Source organism: Corvus hawaiiensis, chromosome 7, assembly GCF_020740725.1.
Source record: "Corvus hawaiiensis isolate bCorHaw1 chromosome 7, bCorHaw1.pri.cur, whole genome shotgun sequence".
Lineage (NCBI taxonomy): Eukaryota > Metazoa > Chordata > Aves > Passeriformes > Corvidae > Corvus > Corvus hawaiiensis.
The window spans coordinates 6,979,850-6,996,489 of record NC_063219.1 but is presented as its reverse complement, the minus strand read 5'-3'; positions in this window follow the sequence as shown (position 1 = coordinate 6,996,489).

Sequence of the window (16,640 nt, the reverse complement as noted above, 5' to 3'; positions counted from 1 at the left end):
AGTCCTGTTTCTCTGAGGAGAAATTCAGAGCAGAACCCCCACTTAGGTTCCATGTGCTTCATCCTCCAGGGGAACCTTTCTCACTTCATTGAACATAAAAGAGTCTAGACAGATTGTTTCAGGAGACAAGCCTAAAATGAGGCAGAAAGAATACCGCCCACAGGGAATTTGTTAAAATTACTGAAGGTACAGATTGCAAAAAGCTCTTCAGAAGACTTTGAATTCAATTCTGATTTCAATAGACTATTCAAAGAGAATTTATTTTTTATATACTCTCCCCACAGGAAAGGAAAAAAGATACATTTGGGTCCCGTGCTTTAAAGGTTGGATTTTTTTCCGTACATAGAGTGAAAATCAGAGGGATAAAGCACTCAAGAATTATGTAGCAGAAACTTTTCATCTTAAAAGTTGACAGAAAAGTTTAATATCAACTACTTGCTAGAAAGATAAATTCTCAAGAGATTTGATGAAAAATGGCAAAAATAATGACTTGTATCACCACAATGATATCCTGTTTTAAAATACATATTCAATAAGGATTATCATCATTATTGGATAACAAAAATGACAATATAAGAAACGGTATTCCTTCTGTGAGTGATAAGGAAAAAATATGTTCTCTGTGTCCATTATGGGGTGGGGGTGGGTAGGGTAGAATCTGAAAGTTGTTGAAGGGAAGCGTTGCATCCATTTGATTTATGCCTGCTCTTCTTTTTATGCGTAGCCTGGGGAGCCTCATGATGATGTTTAATGAGTCAGGGTGAAATGTGTATAAATAAATGCACTGCACAATTTGTGAAGGCTCTTTAAAGCATCTCTTTTATACACTCCATTCCAAATTGCATTTTCTGGGGGAGAGATGGGGGACATCAGACACAGCTTACATAGTAAGAAAAATCTCCACTTGTATTTTATTTCTGTTCCTTCCTTTGGTTTTTTTTCATTTTCCTCTTGTTCAGAAGGAAAGCCGCTGCCCCATATTTCATTCTGATGCAGTAATAAGCAGGTGAGCAAAGTTCGAGATGAATACCTCTGACAGATCTCTGTATACAGGCAAGTAGCATGCATTCTCCTCCCTGGAGGTAGGGGACTCGGTGGGATAAATATAGCGTCAGTTTTACCAGAGAATGATCAGAATACCATTCTCTCTTCTTTTTTTCCCCTCTCCCTTGCCCCTCCAGCCTGCAATTTACTGTTTTTCCCTAGAATATCAGGTGTGAGAGTTCAAGCAGCTCTTTCACTGGCAAAGGAAAATCTGTAATATCCTAAACAATGCTCTTCATTTGTGGAAAAGAGAGTGTGAGGAACACTCCACACACCAGCAGTTCAAAAACCTAAATTCCTACCCAAGAAACAAAATTACCCTGAATCCTTTCTATATCTTCAAGTGTCCCTAATTACAAAGGAGAGCAGAACTGAAAGTTTTCTATATTATGGTAGATTTTTGTTCAACCATAGCCAGCTAACGTAGCCAATCAAATAGTTTTTACTGTCAAATTACAACTACTCAAGATAAATCAAGATATATTAATCCACTTCTATTTTTCATTTTATATTTTCCCCTCCCCTAATCGTCACTCACTTAAAAATATTAAAATGTGTGCAAGATCTTATAACAAAAACCTGAGTTATAATGTGCTGTAATTCAGTCCACAGAAAAAAAATCCCTTCACCCTTACAGAGGTTCAAAAAAAGTTCTTTATATTTATTTCTTCTTATTCTCACAAATTTGCTTTTCAAATGTGTTCCCTCTAATCATGAGGAAATTTTTCATAATTTACAAGACTGCAAGAATAGTGATTTTAAGATCCAAAAGCAGTACTGAGCATTCAAAATAAAATAACAAAAGCTGTCACACATAGAAAGGGGGGGGGGTGTATATACCGGCAACAGCATTTTTTTGCTATATGAAATGTTTCATATAACTAATAATTTTCCATCAGTTTGTGATGGGACAAATTACTAAAATCAGTTATGTTATTCAGTGACTGGTAGTTGGAAGTACAGTGTCACAAACTCCTAGGAGTTCAGTAGCTCCTTTATTAGAAATGAGTTTCAAATTACCAGTTTACAGACTTATTACTCTAGGACATCCCTACCCAAATTGTAGCCTCTACTCACTAGATGTTGAAGCTCAAAATGGATTAATACAAGCTAAAGTTCTACCATGGCTTTGTTGCAATTATTGCTATTCACTGGAGACCACACACCAGAAATTCTTGCTATTTCTACCTGAACTTACTTGCATTTGCTAAGAAAGTTGCTTTAGAATAAAATCTAAGCCAACCGTATTTTTTTATAAATCAGCACGTTGCCTGTCTCTCAGAAATTTTCATTATCTAGGGAAATTAGAACACGTAGCTTTCTTAGCTGGGTAAGTACCTGCTAATGTACTGGAGATACTTGGGTTTAATTGATAAGACTTGCTAATACATCGTCCAAAAGTAAAAAGGCATCTCCCTTCCTTAAAGTAAAGACATTTGAGCTCACTCAATCACCTTGATAAAGGTCTCTGCTTTCCCCCTGTGTTTATGACTAGAGAAGGAGGAGACCATTATCTACAATAACATTCAATTCCCCTGACATTATCACTTGCACCTCCTCTATCTTACACCTCTTGGCTCTTCCACCACCCTCAAGTTTAGAGTCATATTTGTCAAAGGAAGTTGGAAATTACCAGTGTCCCAGTTGTGCTTCTGATCTAATTCACTAAGCATTTCTCACAATGTGAAACACAGTTCATGAGTTGCTGGAGAGCCAGCAGAAGAATAGCAACTCACTTATTTCCATAGAAATGGCCTCATTGCTATGCAGACTTGGGATAATTTATAAGCAGGGATTCTCAGCTGAAAACAGGAGTCCTGCTGGCAATGCCCTTCTATTTATACACAAAGAAATTCAATTTCAAAATGATTTAAGAAATATAACTTTTAAATCAGTAAGGTGAACCTCACCTGGACCCACTACAAAAGCACCGCTGAGGTACAGAGTGCTGGCAGACAATCAGGGGCATTTTCCTGCCAGCGTGAAGGTTTGTCACCACTCAATAAAGCAGTGGAACAGCATCACAGAACCACAGATTTGGGCTGGAAGGGACCTTAAACCTTATCTCATTCCACCCCCTTCCATGGGCAGGGACACCTTCCACTATCCCAGGTTGCTCCAAGCCCCATCCAACCTGGTCTGGAGCACTTCCAGGGGTAGGGCAGGGACAGCTTCTCTGGGCAACCTGTGCCAGGGCCTCAGCACCCTCACAGGGGAGAACTTCTTCCCAAATCTCATCTAAATCTACTCTCCTTCAGCTTAAAGCTATTCCCCCTTGTCCTATCAGGAAAAAAAAAGGTAAAAGGCAGTTTTAGGAAGGAGTGAATATCATAACAAAACACATTCAAAATGCAAATAGGTAAGACATATGATAAAATATCTCTAAAATATAGATTATTCCTGTAATTACATATGAAACCAGCATATTTACAAGAAAAAAGCTGTTAGTCATCATTTCCATTTATAAGGTTTTGTCTGCATGTTAATGTTTGCTCGTTTTGTGTTTCATCGCCTTTCATTTAGAAAGGTTTTATCCAGAGAATACACAGATGACTAAGTTTAAGATTACTTCAGATAAAAAGAAAAATTATTGTACATAACCCAGAAGTTGCTGGTTTACAATCTCTACCTTAAAAAAATACATCACAAATATCAAAGAAATGGGTTTGTCTCAGGTTTTTTTGCAATTTTCTTATTCTGTCCTAGTCAAACAAAAAAATTGCTCACAGTATTTTGCTGTATTAGTTATTTTCTGCACTTTAATTTCACAGGTGAAATATTCTGAACTGTTTTCCTAGAATAGCTATATCAAAAATTAAAAAGAAATCCCCTCCTTTTTGAAATGGTTCTTAAAGAGAGACAAAAAAAGTGAATTTTTATAGATACATCCAATTCAATCTCTTACAGGGAATGAAGGTCCTTCTCAAAGTTTTACCCACCACAAAGGAGAAAGCAAAATTCATGGAATATGAAGGAAACATTTCTTTTTCGTTTACTTACTTGAGCATGACTATTTATAATTGTGAGTGCTGTGAGGACACAATATGGCAAAGATGCTCCTGCTTAGCTACTCTGTTTTGTGTGCAAGATACTTAATTCTGAATTTAATTGTAATTTGAATGACGATTTAAGCAGATGAGGGAAATGTGAGTGCTACGTGGGATGAAAAAAACATTGAGAGACCACATAGAAGGAGAGCAGTGCTGGCACAGAGGGAACACCACAGATCCCATGTCCTCATCCTTCTTTGCTGTGTCTAAAGGAGCACAGCAGGACTGAGGCGTAATTGGCACTCACTCGTTGCCATACACCGGTTCTTCCAGATTATTGTATTTCGTTCTCTCTAGAATGTTAAATATTCTTTATGAACAACTGGCATAACAGCAACCTATCTTCCTTGGACATGCTGCTAATGTCACAGGGTTATTTCTCCCTGCCACACCCTTTGGGCTGTGACTGTCAGAAGCCCTTGGGCTGCAGGGGACCAACCCTACTCCATAAGGCTGAAATTTGTTTACAACCACCCTACTGAAACAGTGACTTAACACCCGTTGGTTTCTCTGTAAATTCTGGCTTTTTGTATTATCTAGTTTCCTGCCATGTAAAAATTACCATCTCCAATGTTGGCATTGAACAGAATTATATATTCAGCTAAAAGTAACTTACTGCACCAGCTGAAAAGTAAAGTTAATTATGAATGTCCTTACACACAGTAGAAGTTCCTTAAAATTAATTCAAAGAGTACATACAGTTTCAAGATATGGGAGTAGATTTTTTCTATGATTCTGCTGCTGAATATACTTACATTCTATATTCTATTTTCTGTTTTAATTTCTCCTTCTCTGATAGCTTCTCAAGTGCCAATTTCTATTTCTGACATTTTTACAGCACAGTTTATTAATTAATTATAAATTTACATGTACATATACACAAAAAAGATTCCTTAATTATCTGGGAAGCTCCACCCGAACAGCACATGTTTATGTCCTGGGTATAAATTTTTTTCTCTTTTACTAATTACCCCAAACCTTCAATGCACACCCTCATTCTAAATTTCAGTCCATCAGCCACTACAGGTATCATTCTAAAACTACACATGATCCACAGACTGGGACATTAGGGAAGGGAAGGTACCTGTGTGAGCAGCTTGGACCACTGATACCCTGACTTAGTTCCAACACATTACAAACCCCTGAAATTAAGATAACAATTTTTCAAAGTTAAAATGTAAGTTCAGAAGGTCATGATTCTACTATTAAATTCAGCTTAATTGCAAACAATATATGCCTGTGAGGATTGTAAGCAGCACTTCTCACTAAATAAGCATCAAAACAGTGAGATAATTTTTACTGTGAGAGATGTTGGGAAATACAAACCTATATAGTTTATAAATACTCCCAACAGCTGAGTCTGCAGAATTGATGGAGTTGAGCATATACTCTCAAGAGATGAAAGAAAATGGATTGTATTTATGAGACACGGCAGCCTCCACATACTTTTCTTTAAACTACTTGTTCATGGCCTAGAAGCTTTTGTAAATGTTGTGATAAAGTAAGTGCCAGAATAGAGAGCAGTCATGCATGTGATAGGAAAATTCACTGGCATGGCAGAGGAATATATATGAGCGCTTGCATTTGTTTGTTTGCTTGCCCATACTTTTTACAGCAGAAAGAGTTATCATATTGGATGCTCTGAAACACTCCTAAAATATGCAGGATTTTGCAAAATATCTTTGTAATTGTAAAGAAGAGATGTTCTGCTTTCTTTTAAGAATGATTACAGAAAATTGGTCATGGCAATTTAATATCCTGTGTTATGTGGCTTCATCTCTCCCCATTCTCCGCTAACCTGCTGGAAAAGGTTGCTGTTGATTTATGCTTTTGTTTGTGAATTACACTGTAGAGTTTCAGAGGCAATAAGAGCTAGAAAATTGCTTCTTACAGTCAATGACCTCTTTGTAGTTTACTTCCTTATTTTATCATAATAAAGACATTCACTTGATGGAGATTTCCCTACCAAAGAGAAGACTCTGATCCTTGACCTTAATGAACATGTTTTCCTACCTGCTCAAAGCATTACAAGTATTTTAGTGGCAGCCAACTTTGAGCAGAGATTTAAATAGGGTTTGTTATTCTGTGATAAAAGTGCAGACTACTGAGATAACTACTGCTGTTAAGAAAACAATGGTTTATTCTTTAGACTACAGTACCTCTCACATAAACTTTCATTTCTCTTCCCCAGCCAATTCATCTTCTAAATAGGACCAGCATTGCTTGATCATTGCCGTTAAAGCTATTTATCTGTGGCTCAGAATGAAATAGAAGTCTCTAACAAAGTGGCCAAAATCTGAAATCACTGGGAAGCTTTTCCTTGACTCCAGGAGGATCTGATCAGTCTCTAAATGCACAGAGCAATTATATTTTCAGATGAGGTACAGAGGGCTGCTGTCTTCTGTCAACAGTGCTCATGCAAATGAGGATTAACACCACCACGCTTGAGCTAATGGAATTGCTTTATGGAACCATTGAATCACTAAGGTTGGACCTCTAAGATCACTGAGTCCAGCTGTTAGCCCAGCACTGTCAAGTCCACCATTAAACCATGTCCCCACATGCTACATCTAAATGTTTAAATACCTCCCGAAATAGTGCTTCAACAGCTTCCCTGGGCAGCCTGTTCCAGTGCTTGAAAACCTTTTTCTGTGAAGAAATTTTTCTTAGTATCCAACCTAAACTGCCCCTGGCACAACTTGAGACCATCTTCTCTCATCCTATCGCTCATTACTCAGGAGAAGAGACTGACCCTCACCTTGCTATAACCTAAGAGAATCATCAACTATCCTGAGTTGGGAGGGACCCAGAGGAATCATCAAATCCAACTCCTGCCCCTGGGCAGGACACCCCAAGAGTCACACCATGTGCCTGAGGGTATTGTCCAGGCACTTCTTGAACTCTTGAACTGTACCATGACCGCTTCCCTGAAGAGCCTGTTCAGTGCTTAACCATCCTCTGAGTGAAGAACCTTTTTGTAATATGCAATATAAAGCTCTCCTGACTCAGCTTCAGGCCATTCCCTCATGTGTTGTCACTGGTCACAGAGAGAACAGTAGTTGTAGGCAGTTGTAAGGAGTGATAAAATTTCCACTGAGCCTCCTTTTTCCTGGGCTAAACACCCCCAGCTCCCTCAGCTGCTCCTCATAGGACTTGTGCTCCAGACCCTTCAGCTGCTGTGCTGCCGTTCTCTGGACCTGCTCCAGAATCTCAATGTTCTTCCTGAATTGAGAGGCCCAGAACTGGACACAGCGCTCGAGTGTGGCCTCACCAGTGCCCAGCACAGAGGGACAATCACTGCCCTGGTACTTCTGGCCAGGTCTTTCAGATCCAGGCCAGGTGCCATTGATCTTCTTGCCCACCTGGGCACACGCTGGCTCCTGTGTTCAGCCACTGTTGACCAGCACCCCTGGATCCTTTTCTGCTGGGCCACTTTCCAACCACTCTTCCCCCAGCCTGTACCTCTGTGGGGGGGTTATTGTGACCCAAGTGCAGGACATTTTCTGTGAGCATAAGTGCTTGTTCCTAATGACAGATGGAGTGCTATAGTGCACAAAGAGACATGGTCAGGCAGTTCTGGTCAAACTGGGCATCATGAATGTAGCTCTGTCATTTGGCATTACTAATCAGTTGTTCACAAATACCACATTCCTAGACAAAAGGAACCTATGCATGCAAGAAAATGAAACCTGTTACAGAAGTAAGCTTTGTTTTCTAAGCCCAGCTCAGAATTCCCTTCTTCCTAAGGAAACCAAAATAATAAATTCTCATTATCTATCATTCTCTGCACTGTAGCTCTCCAAACACCAAACTTCCCACCCATGCCTAGGAGTCATGGTCAGCCCTATCTGACGGTGGGGTACAAGCACCAGAGGTGTAAAGCTCCCAGGTTTGTCAGAAGAGGTGGCATGAAACGACTGAGGAGAGAGGCAGATTAATACTCCCACTGAAAAAGTGTTTACAGAGTAGATTAAACCATTATTAGACATTCTCCGCGACAGATGGCACTGGAGAAAATCAAGCGTCATGCATTCTGCCACTCACAGAAATACTCGCTAAATAGGATGCAGAATAGTCACTAATGAAGAGTAAGAGAGTATTACACTGCTCTAAGGCTTAATTTGACTCACAGGGAGCATTTCCATCCATCCCAGATTGCTATTTCTTTTTGCAGAATTTCTTCAATGCCTTTTTTCTTTTAACACATTTTGCTCTGTTACCTTGATGATAGGGCAGTAAACAGCAGAATGAGATTTCTCCTAGGTTTCTCAACAAATTTCATTTCCAAAAAAAAGCAACTGAGGTTGAAAAGTCAGTTTTCTTTGTCTTCCTTTCTATGCCACTCCAATTAGAGCCTCCCTCTGTTGATGAGTTCTTGCTTGTCTCATCTTGTTAGATGTTGTAGTCTTTACGCTAAACATTTTTATATGCAGATTTTTGATGTCTCCTTAATTTAAATACCTATTGTCTTCTTGAAAATTTAATAACCTATTATTCGGTTATGTTCACGCTTGTTTTATTCAAATTCTTCCATCTTAGTTTACAGCTAATGTCAGGTAGCATAGAAGGACAGACTGCATTAAAAGCAAATGCTCAGCATACTTTTTTTATTTAAATAATAAGCATGAAATTGCTGTATGTGAAAGTATGTGAAAGTAAAAAGGAATGTCAAAAGTTCCCTTCACCCCAGACCACCAGGCAAATCTGATAAACTTGTATCAATTACTGTATAGAATAAGATATATATGCATGAGGTTGATGAGTTTACCCTCTGGTTATGGCTCTGCAGCTTCAATTATGAGCTAATCCCTGTAAGTCTAATGTGACTGAAAAATGGCTGTGACTCAGTGAAAGCCCAATTTCAGAAATGACATTCAAAAAGTTTCAGTAGAAGGAAATAAAAATACTTGAATCACAAAGTCATTTACATTCTGGATGTTCAGGAAATGTCTTGAACGATCAGGTTGTGATTCCTTGAATTAAAAGCACAAGTCAGGTCCCCCTGTTCGAAAGCACGTGGCCACCATGAGATACCCACAAGATGAGATCCCTCACAGAGGTGACATGTTCTGAGACTGCTGGATGAATTGAGCTCTTTCACCAAGGGTCTTCTATATTTCCAGATCCCACCTGGATGTGGGCTTTCAGAAAGCATGTGAAGTTACAGGCGGGAGTAACTCCAGATCCCTGAGTTATAGTAAATCAGTCAAGTGCTTCTGCAGTGGGAATATTAACAAACTGAAGCTTTCCTCTGACATGAAAGAAAATCCTTCTGAATTACATGGTTTCCTCTTACCCAGTCTCCTTTGGAACAGCAAAGCATCCTGTTGGGTCCAGGCAAGGATTACTGTTCTCTCAGGCCCGATACTCCAAATGAGAAGAGAACCTCAAGATGTCAAAGACATACTAAAAAGTAGAAAAATTTTTTGAATTTTATGTCACTTTTCTACCTTAATCAAGAATTTTCCAAGAAGTTGCCACACTGCTGTAAAGAGTAATGGAAAGAGCCAAAAGACCAAAAAATTGAAGCTGAGGGGAATGTACAATCCCAGGAGCATTTATGTTATTGCTGAGATACAACTACATCACCACCCACACACTCACAGGAACAGACTGAAAGGCACTGGTACACCATTTGTACTGGACCATTTTTCCAGTGATTAATTTTCCTGTTATAAAGCAGAGGAAATTATATTTACATTATCAGTAACATAATCAATTGTAGTGAACCATTGTAGTATATTAGAATTTATTTCAGGACTTTCTGTTAATTACCACCCAGGAGCTTTATCATTCAGCAGAACTTGAAGGAATTCATTGCATTTATCAAAGGACAGAGGTGAAACTTAAAGGTTTAGATCAGGAGCTGTGTCTATGGCAGTAAGCAGAAATTAAATTAATTCAATCTTCAAGCTCTGTTTTTGAAATAATAACACTTTTGTCTGTCTTTTACCTCTTTCTTTCATCACCTACCAGCTGTTTTTTACAGACACTTCCATTTTATAAACACATCATTCTTTCTTGCTTTTATGATGATTGTGTTTTCTCTATACTCCGGTAAACTCTGTAAGACTCCAGCAATAAAGAATATTTCATTTTCAGTCTTTCCCTGAGCAGAACAAAGCCAGTCCTGAGACTTATGTCTCCTTGAAGCAACTACTGATTACATACCCCTAAAAAGACCATCCTATTAACATCCTCCTGTAGTGCATTGTTGTCCAGGTCAACTAACTGGCATCACATGATCTTGAAATTGATATGATTTGGGCATTTTTCTGCCACTTGAAGGGATAGCAAAAATCTTATTTTTAATTTTCTTTCATTGCTCTTGTTTTCTTTATTGCACTAAATAGTGGCATAGACAGAAGCATTTTATATTCTCAGCATAAACCTCCCCTTTATTCCAGTGAGGCAGTCTGTTCTCCAAGGAAAGGAAATGCACATTTCTATGAGGTACTGCAGCCAAGCTTCCACAATGCAAAATATTAGGACATGCACAGCATTTTGTAAAATACGGCATACATTTCTGTTTCTCATAAACAGACTCTAATTCAGCTCGCTCACTACCCATGGACAGTAGGTGTCTGGGCTTTCAGGAAAAACAAGAAAAATGCAATCTGGATAGGTTTTAAATGGAACTTGTTTTAGTTCAGCCGAGAGCAGCCTGGAAGATAGGAAGGAAGCTGAGCAGTGTTCAAGGAGAGAGGCTACTTGGACAAATTTTTTGTCAAACACAGAAGACTCTTGCTGAAAGCAGACAGAAACCAGAAGTTTTCCCCTGCAGCAGGCGTTCCTACAGAGATATGTACACATGTGATAGGTTTTGACAAACTCTTGAGAACCCACTGCTGTCTAGGGAAGGTCATCTCCTCCGAGCATGATCCCCACAGCTTTCAGCTGCATGCTGCCACTCTTGTGAAGGATCATAACCCCAACCTTCACTGCACACGGCAGTGTGCACACGGCAAGGAAAACTCTCACATCCCTTCAGCACATTTCATTCCTCATCCAGGGAATGGGTGAAACAAAGGTATACATCTTTGATTAAAAAATTGTAATAATTACTTTTATTTCATTAATGGCACGTCAATGTTCTGTCAGTGATTCACCAACAACCTTTGACAATTCTTGCTTTATTCATAGTATATTTTTTTTCCAGTCTTGTCCCTTTTATTCTCCTCTCCTGAGAGGGGGATTTCCTGCCCCAGAGGGTAAATTCCACTTAATATAGGGAGCTCACGTCTGCTTGGGTCACATGCAGTCAGGAGCAGATGGAGCATGTTGTGCCCTGGCTTCCCACCAATACAAATTTAGGTCTCACATCTGCCATTCCGTCCTCATCTCTGACAACATGTGCTTCAATCCTCCTTCCTGGCTTCACCATCCCAATGACTAATTCCCCTCCCTTATTCCTAAAATGACAGAAAATTGGGGACTGCCACAGCAAAGTATAAAGATGTTTTGCCATCTTTATGCCAAGAGCAAGATTCCCCAGTCAGCAGTTTCACCTGTTACAGGGTCACTTCATGCTGCTCCAAAAGCATCAAGAGGCCACAGAAATCAGAAATTCAGGCCTTCCATGGCTGTGTTACAGCACGAATTTAGAAGGCTGTATTTTGTGTTAAATTTACTGTAGCATGGATGCTTTATGACATCCAGTAAACTGCACATAAAAACATACTCAGAAACATGAACTTCAGCTTATCTGCCCTGGTCTGCATTCCCTCTCAAGATAGCAGAAAAGAACAATTTTCTCCAGGAAAGGGTTCAGAGTTGTATTTTAATTAAAGCTGCTCTGACAACTCTTCATTTTAGCCACCCTCTTCCAACTCAGTGAGCAAGAAAATCCAGGGAGAGCAGTTTTCTCAGAGCTAGCTGCTGGGAATAACCTCTCCCACCCCACACCTACACCAGAGCATAATGGAAGCCGTGTTCCAAAACATCCGTGGGAACTATGCCTTCTATTTCAGTATTTCTAATATTATTTTACATCATTGTATCAATGTCACTAAAAGATGCAATTCCTTTTGGATTTCTCTTGGCCTTCTGAAGTTCTCCTGTTGTCAGCCATCTTAAGCCCAAGATTTTTTTATATTGCCAGTAAGAGTTGAATATAAATCTTACTTTATTCCCAATCTATGCAAATAGCAGTTTATGGATTGTGCCCTGTATGTGCTGTGAGGGGCTGATTGCAGGGACAATGGCTATTGATTTTAATGTTTCTTGGAACCCTCTGTACCATGCAAGATCAGGGAATGTTCTTGTTTGGGGTTTCTGTTGTTGTTTACTTGGGTTTGGGTTTCTGTGTGTTTGTTTCAGCTTTTTCTTCTGTAAAATGGCAGAAAAATTAAAGTAATACCATTTCCCACTTCTCTCACACAGGGGAGAAGAAACTTGGCAGTTACTATGTGGTATTATTAATTTGATATTAGTATTAGTGAATGAAAACACTACTAAAAAGATCATTTACAATTTTAGAAATTAATGGGATTTCTTGATGCATATTTAGTTTCTGTCATCATAGCATAATTACTAAAACTTCTTTTTATTAATGAAGAGCACGGAAATGTTCAAAAATAAACAGTTTTTTATGCCACTTCAAGTCCTAAATCACTGAAGACAAGAAGAGACAAACAGCTGGAGACTGTGTGGGGCCTGGCATAGCTTTTAAACATTATATTCTTATTATATAGTGGAACTTTATTAAGCTATTTTGATTTAGAGAAATCTGTTCTTCCTGAGAACATAAGACTCCCCTTCTTTAAGAAGGGGGCAAAAAACCCCAGACATGGTAAAAAAGGTTAATCTAAAAGAAATAATGCATCTGGTGGGTTTAGTTGAGTGACATGCTTTTTTCTAAACCTTGTTTCCAGTTGCACAGATATGTTGTAGTGCCCCTATTGTAACCACAACCTCAGGGGAAGGAAATTTACCCAGGTACACCAATCGTACAATGAAATTTGAGAACACCAAGGTACTGTTCAGAGACACTTTCCACCTTCATGGGAGATGTTGTCCAGCTGACTGCCCAGGAGACAGGTAAGGGATTTTCTCCTGGGACCTTGGCAGCTAAGTGCTAAAATTCGTAAGTCGGGTTATGACTCTGAAGGCAACAAGGTGTCTCTGGCGAACTGCTACTTCCTACAAACGGAAAATGATGTAGGTAACTGGCTTCAGGCTCAGTTCCTAAATATGCCTTCTTTGCAAAGATGTAACATTCCAAGGCACAGAAGAATTAAACCAGTACAATTATGGCGTATAATACTAGTAATAAACATCATCCAAAATTAAGAACGTAAGTCTCAAAGGACACTTTTCACCACCAGAACAAGCATTCCCATGGATTTTGTTAAGGTCCCTAGCCTAGGGATGTGCTTTTAGGTCAACAATGGCACTGAACTCTTGAAAAGTGGAAAAAAAAACCCCTGTATTAAACCAGGAGCATCATGAAAACCATAGGCAATGAGACCTAAAAAAATATTTCAGAATGATAAAAAGCAGTCATATTCTTACTGCTGAGGGACTTTGCAAACCCTGCATCCAAGTTGGAACTGAAGATATGAACTCCAGGGGCCTTGTGCTTTTTTCCAAACCTGCTTGAAAACCAAGGTCAGACTGAAACCTAATCGGGCTTTAATCCTCTTTCATCACTGAAAACAGGAAAATCACAGATGGCAAAGGACAGTCCTGCTAAACCCCAGGAGTATGGAACTTTCTCAAACACCACTGAAGGGAAATATGTTGGGCCAGTTTTGTCATTAATTTGCCTATCCTTTTATCCTTTTTTTTTTTTTTTTTTGAAGACTCTTCCTACAATAAAAGCAAAACAAAGTGAAAAAAAAGTTTTAGGGCAGAACATTTCTACTACAGGACATACCAGCTCTTGGGTTTGCATATGTGCTATTGTATGTAGTTCACATGCAGATTTAGTTACTCATAATCAATGAGGTATCAGCTCTTATAAACTGTAAATCTGTGAAGTGGAATAAAAATGTATTCAGACACTCTGACTACATGATTCACTACCCTATAGGGCACAGAATTTCTGCCCAGTAACAAACCCTGAAGAAAAAATCCTTCCATCATCACAAGAAAATACTGACACCTGTTTTTAGTTGGGGAGGAGAGTCTGCCCCCTGTATAAAGTGGGTACATTCTATGCAATTTTCCTAAGCCCATGTGCTAATTGCTTGTTTTTGCAAATGCTATGGATGGCTACATACAAACCTTTACCAAAATTTTATTACATCTGCTACTGTGTCCTTACCTCATGTGCTCTTCATTTAAACATGCTATGAGCATCAAAGAAGAGATGTGATTTGTTCTTGACACACCTCCATATCAGCAGCTTATTCTCAGTTTCTACATATATAGATATGGATCATTTAAATTTACAGCATCTTCTTTGCTTTTTGTAATTAGGCTGCCTGCTTAATATTTCCTGAAGCTCTCTGCATTCCATCTGTCATTGGAAATAAGGCTTATTTTGCGCTTCCTCTAGTTCTCTGGGATTTTACCCAATTTTAAGCACAGACATTGCTTCAGCTAGTCCTGAAGTGCCCTAGAGAAAAATTCACCAGATCCTGTTGAGCTGAAAGCATCTAATCGATGTAAAAGTTCTTTGACCTGTTCTTTCTCTTGTTCCTTTCCCCTGTTATGTTTAATGATTGTATTAAAAATAATTAAAAATAATTAACCTTTTATGGGAAAACTGAAAGAGAAGAGGCTGCTAATATTTGGTATCTTCAGTTGTTTACTCACCCTCCTCATGAAGTCATTCTATACAAGTTAAGCAGCAATTTATTTTAAATCTTTCCTTAATTTATGCAGCCACAGGTTGTCATAAGGATAAAGTTTATATTTTCCCATTCCAATTTAGCCTCCACTATTTTCTGCCCTCTACTTGCCCTCCCTCACACACTTTCCCTCCTTCCCACACCTCTTTGGCCTCCCATCACTTTTAAAACTCCACTTTTTGTATGGCCACATGTTGCTTTCTAGCCTCCAAACCCTTTTAAACCTCTGCCCACTTTATGGCCTCTAACTCCATTTCAGCCCTTCTCTTGCTCTGCCTATTCCCCACCCATGCTTTGCCCTGCCTATTCCCCTCCCTTGCCTTATTCTTGTCTACCCTCCCCTTAACTTACTCTTGCCTACACCACCCCTGCCTTGCCAACCCATCCATTGCCTTGCCCTCCCTGACCCTGCCTTACTTTCCCTCCCTTTCCTTCCCTTTCCCTGCCTTGCCTACCCCCTCCCCTGCCTTGCTTTGCCAATCCTTCCTTTGTCTACCCTCCCTTGCTCCATGCAGCAGAACATGGAATCCTTGGCTATACCACTCCATATACAGCCAGTAAGATAAAACCCGAGAAACTTCCCCCTGCCCGCCCCCCCCCCCCGCCCAAATTTGGCCACTGAATCACCTGTAAATACTGCAGCAATATTTTTATAGTAGCTTTTGCATGGATATTAACTTTGCTGTTGAATACACAGGAACACTTCTCCAGGCTATTTTTCCATCTTTTAAAATAGTGGAGTGTCAACTGCTAAAAACCTTTGTTGGATACCAGCTATTGCCTCCTGATAATCATCATGCACCTCTTTTCCAGTGCCTCAGACAGATGTGTGAGATTACCATCATTGTTCTCAGAAATAGGCCTGGACCCTGCATATTTATATAAAATGGTACAGAAACCTCAGGCTTTGCTAGGACCCCATTTTAGGCGGTGCCACCTCTGCTCAGTGTTCCCTGCTGACAGCTCAATAATCTGCCTTGGGTCTTACCACATATGATTGTAATGAAATCTCAAGTTCTATAACTTACCTTAGTGCTGTAACTTTCATGTATGACTCTAGACTATCACTTAAATGGAGGAAGGAAGACAAATTATTTTATTAGTAGCACCAGATAAGAAAAAGTATCATTATAAAACCCCCATCTTTATCAAAAATAAGAATTCATTTTGTGTTGAAGTCCTTGCCTGTACTCATTACAAGATGCTCTTCATGTCACTTCTGCTTAACCTCACAGCTGTAAAGCAAAATATTTAGTGATATTAACACATCATTAGGACAACCTTTTTAGCCCCTTTTTTGAAAGATTAATATTAGGGATGGAAATGCAAATGCTTCCTATATGGCCAGAAAGAAGTACAACACTGTGGTGGTGAGAATTTCCTTCCCAGTCAACAATGAATTGTCCCTATCTCCCCAGCACACAATCTCACCAGAGGAATTATTACCATTTCTACTATGCTGCTGTACTATGCTGATCTACAGTTTGAAACACATCAGTGCCATGGAGAGAAGCAATGTAACAACTTCCTAGATTACACAGTGGAGCGATTAGCCCTAAAGCAGATCAATAACATCAATGGATGGAGCTCGAGGATAAATAAAGCCTGATATTGGTAACAGGTTAATTGTGTTTCAAGTTGTTCATGCCAGTGATAAAAATTTGATAAGACTGAAATTTCAAAGCCTTGTTGCATTTGGTTCTGGCTCTTTTTTTTTTTTTTTTTTTTTTTTTTTATGACTAAACTAGAG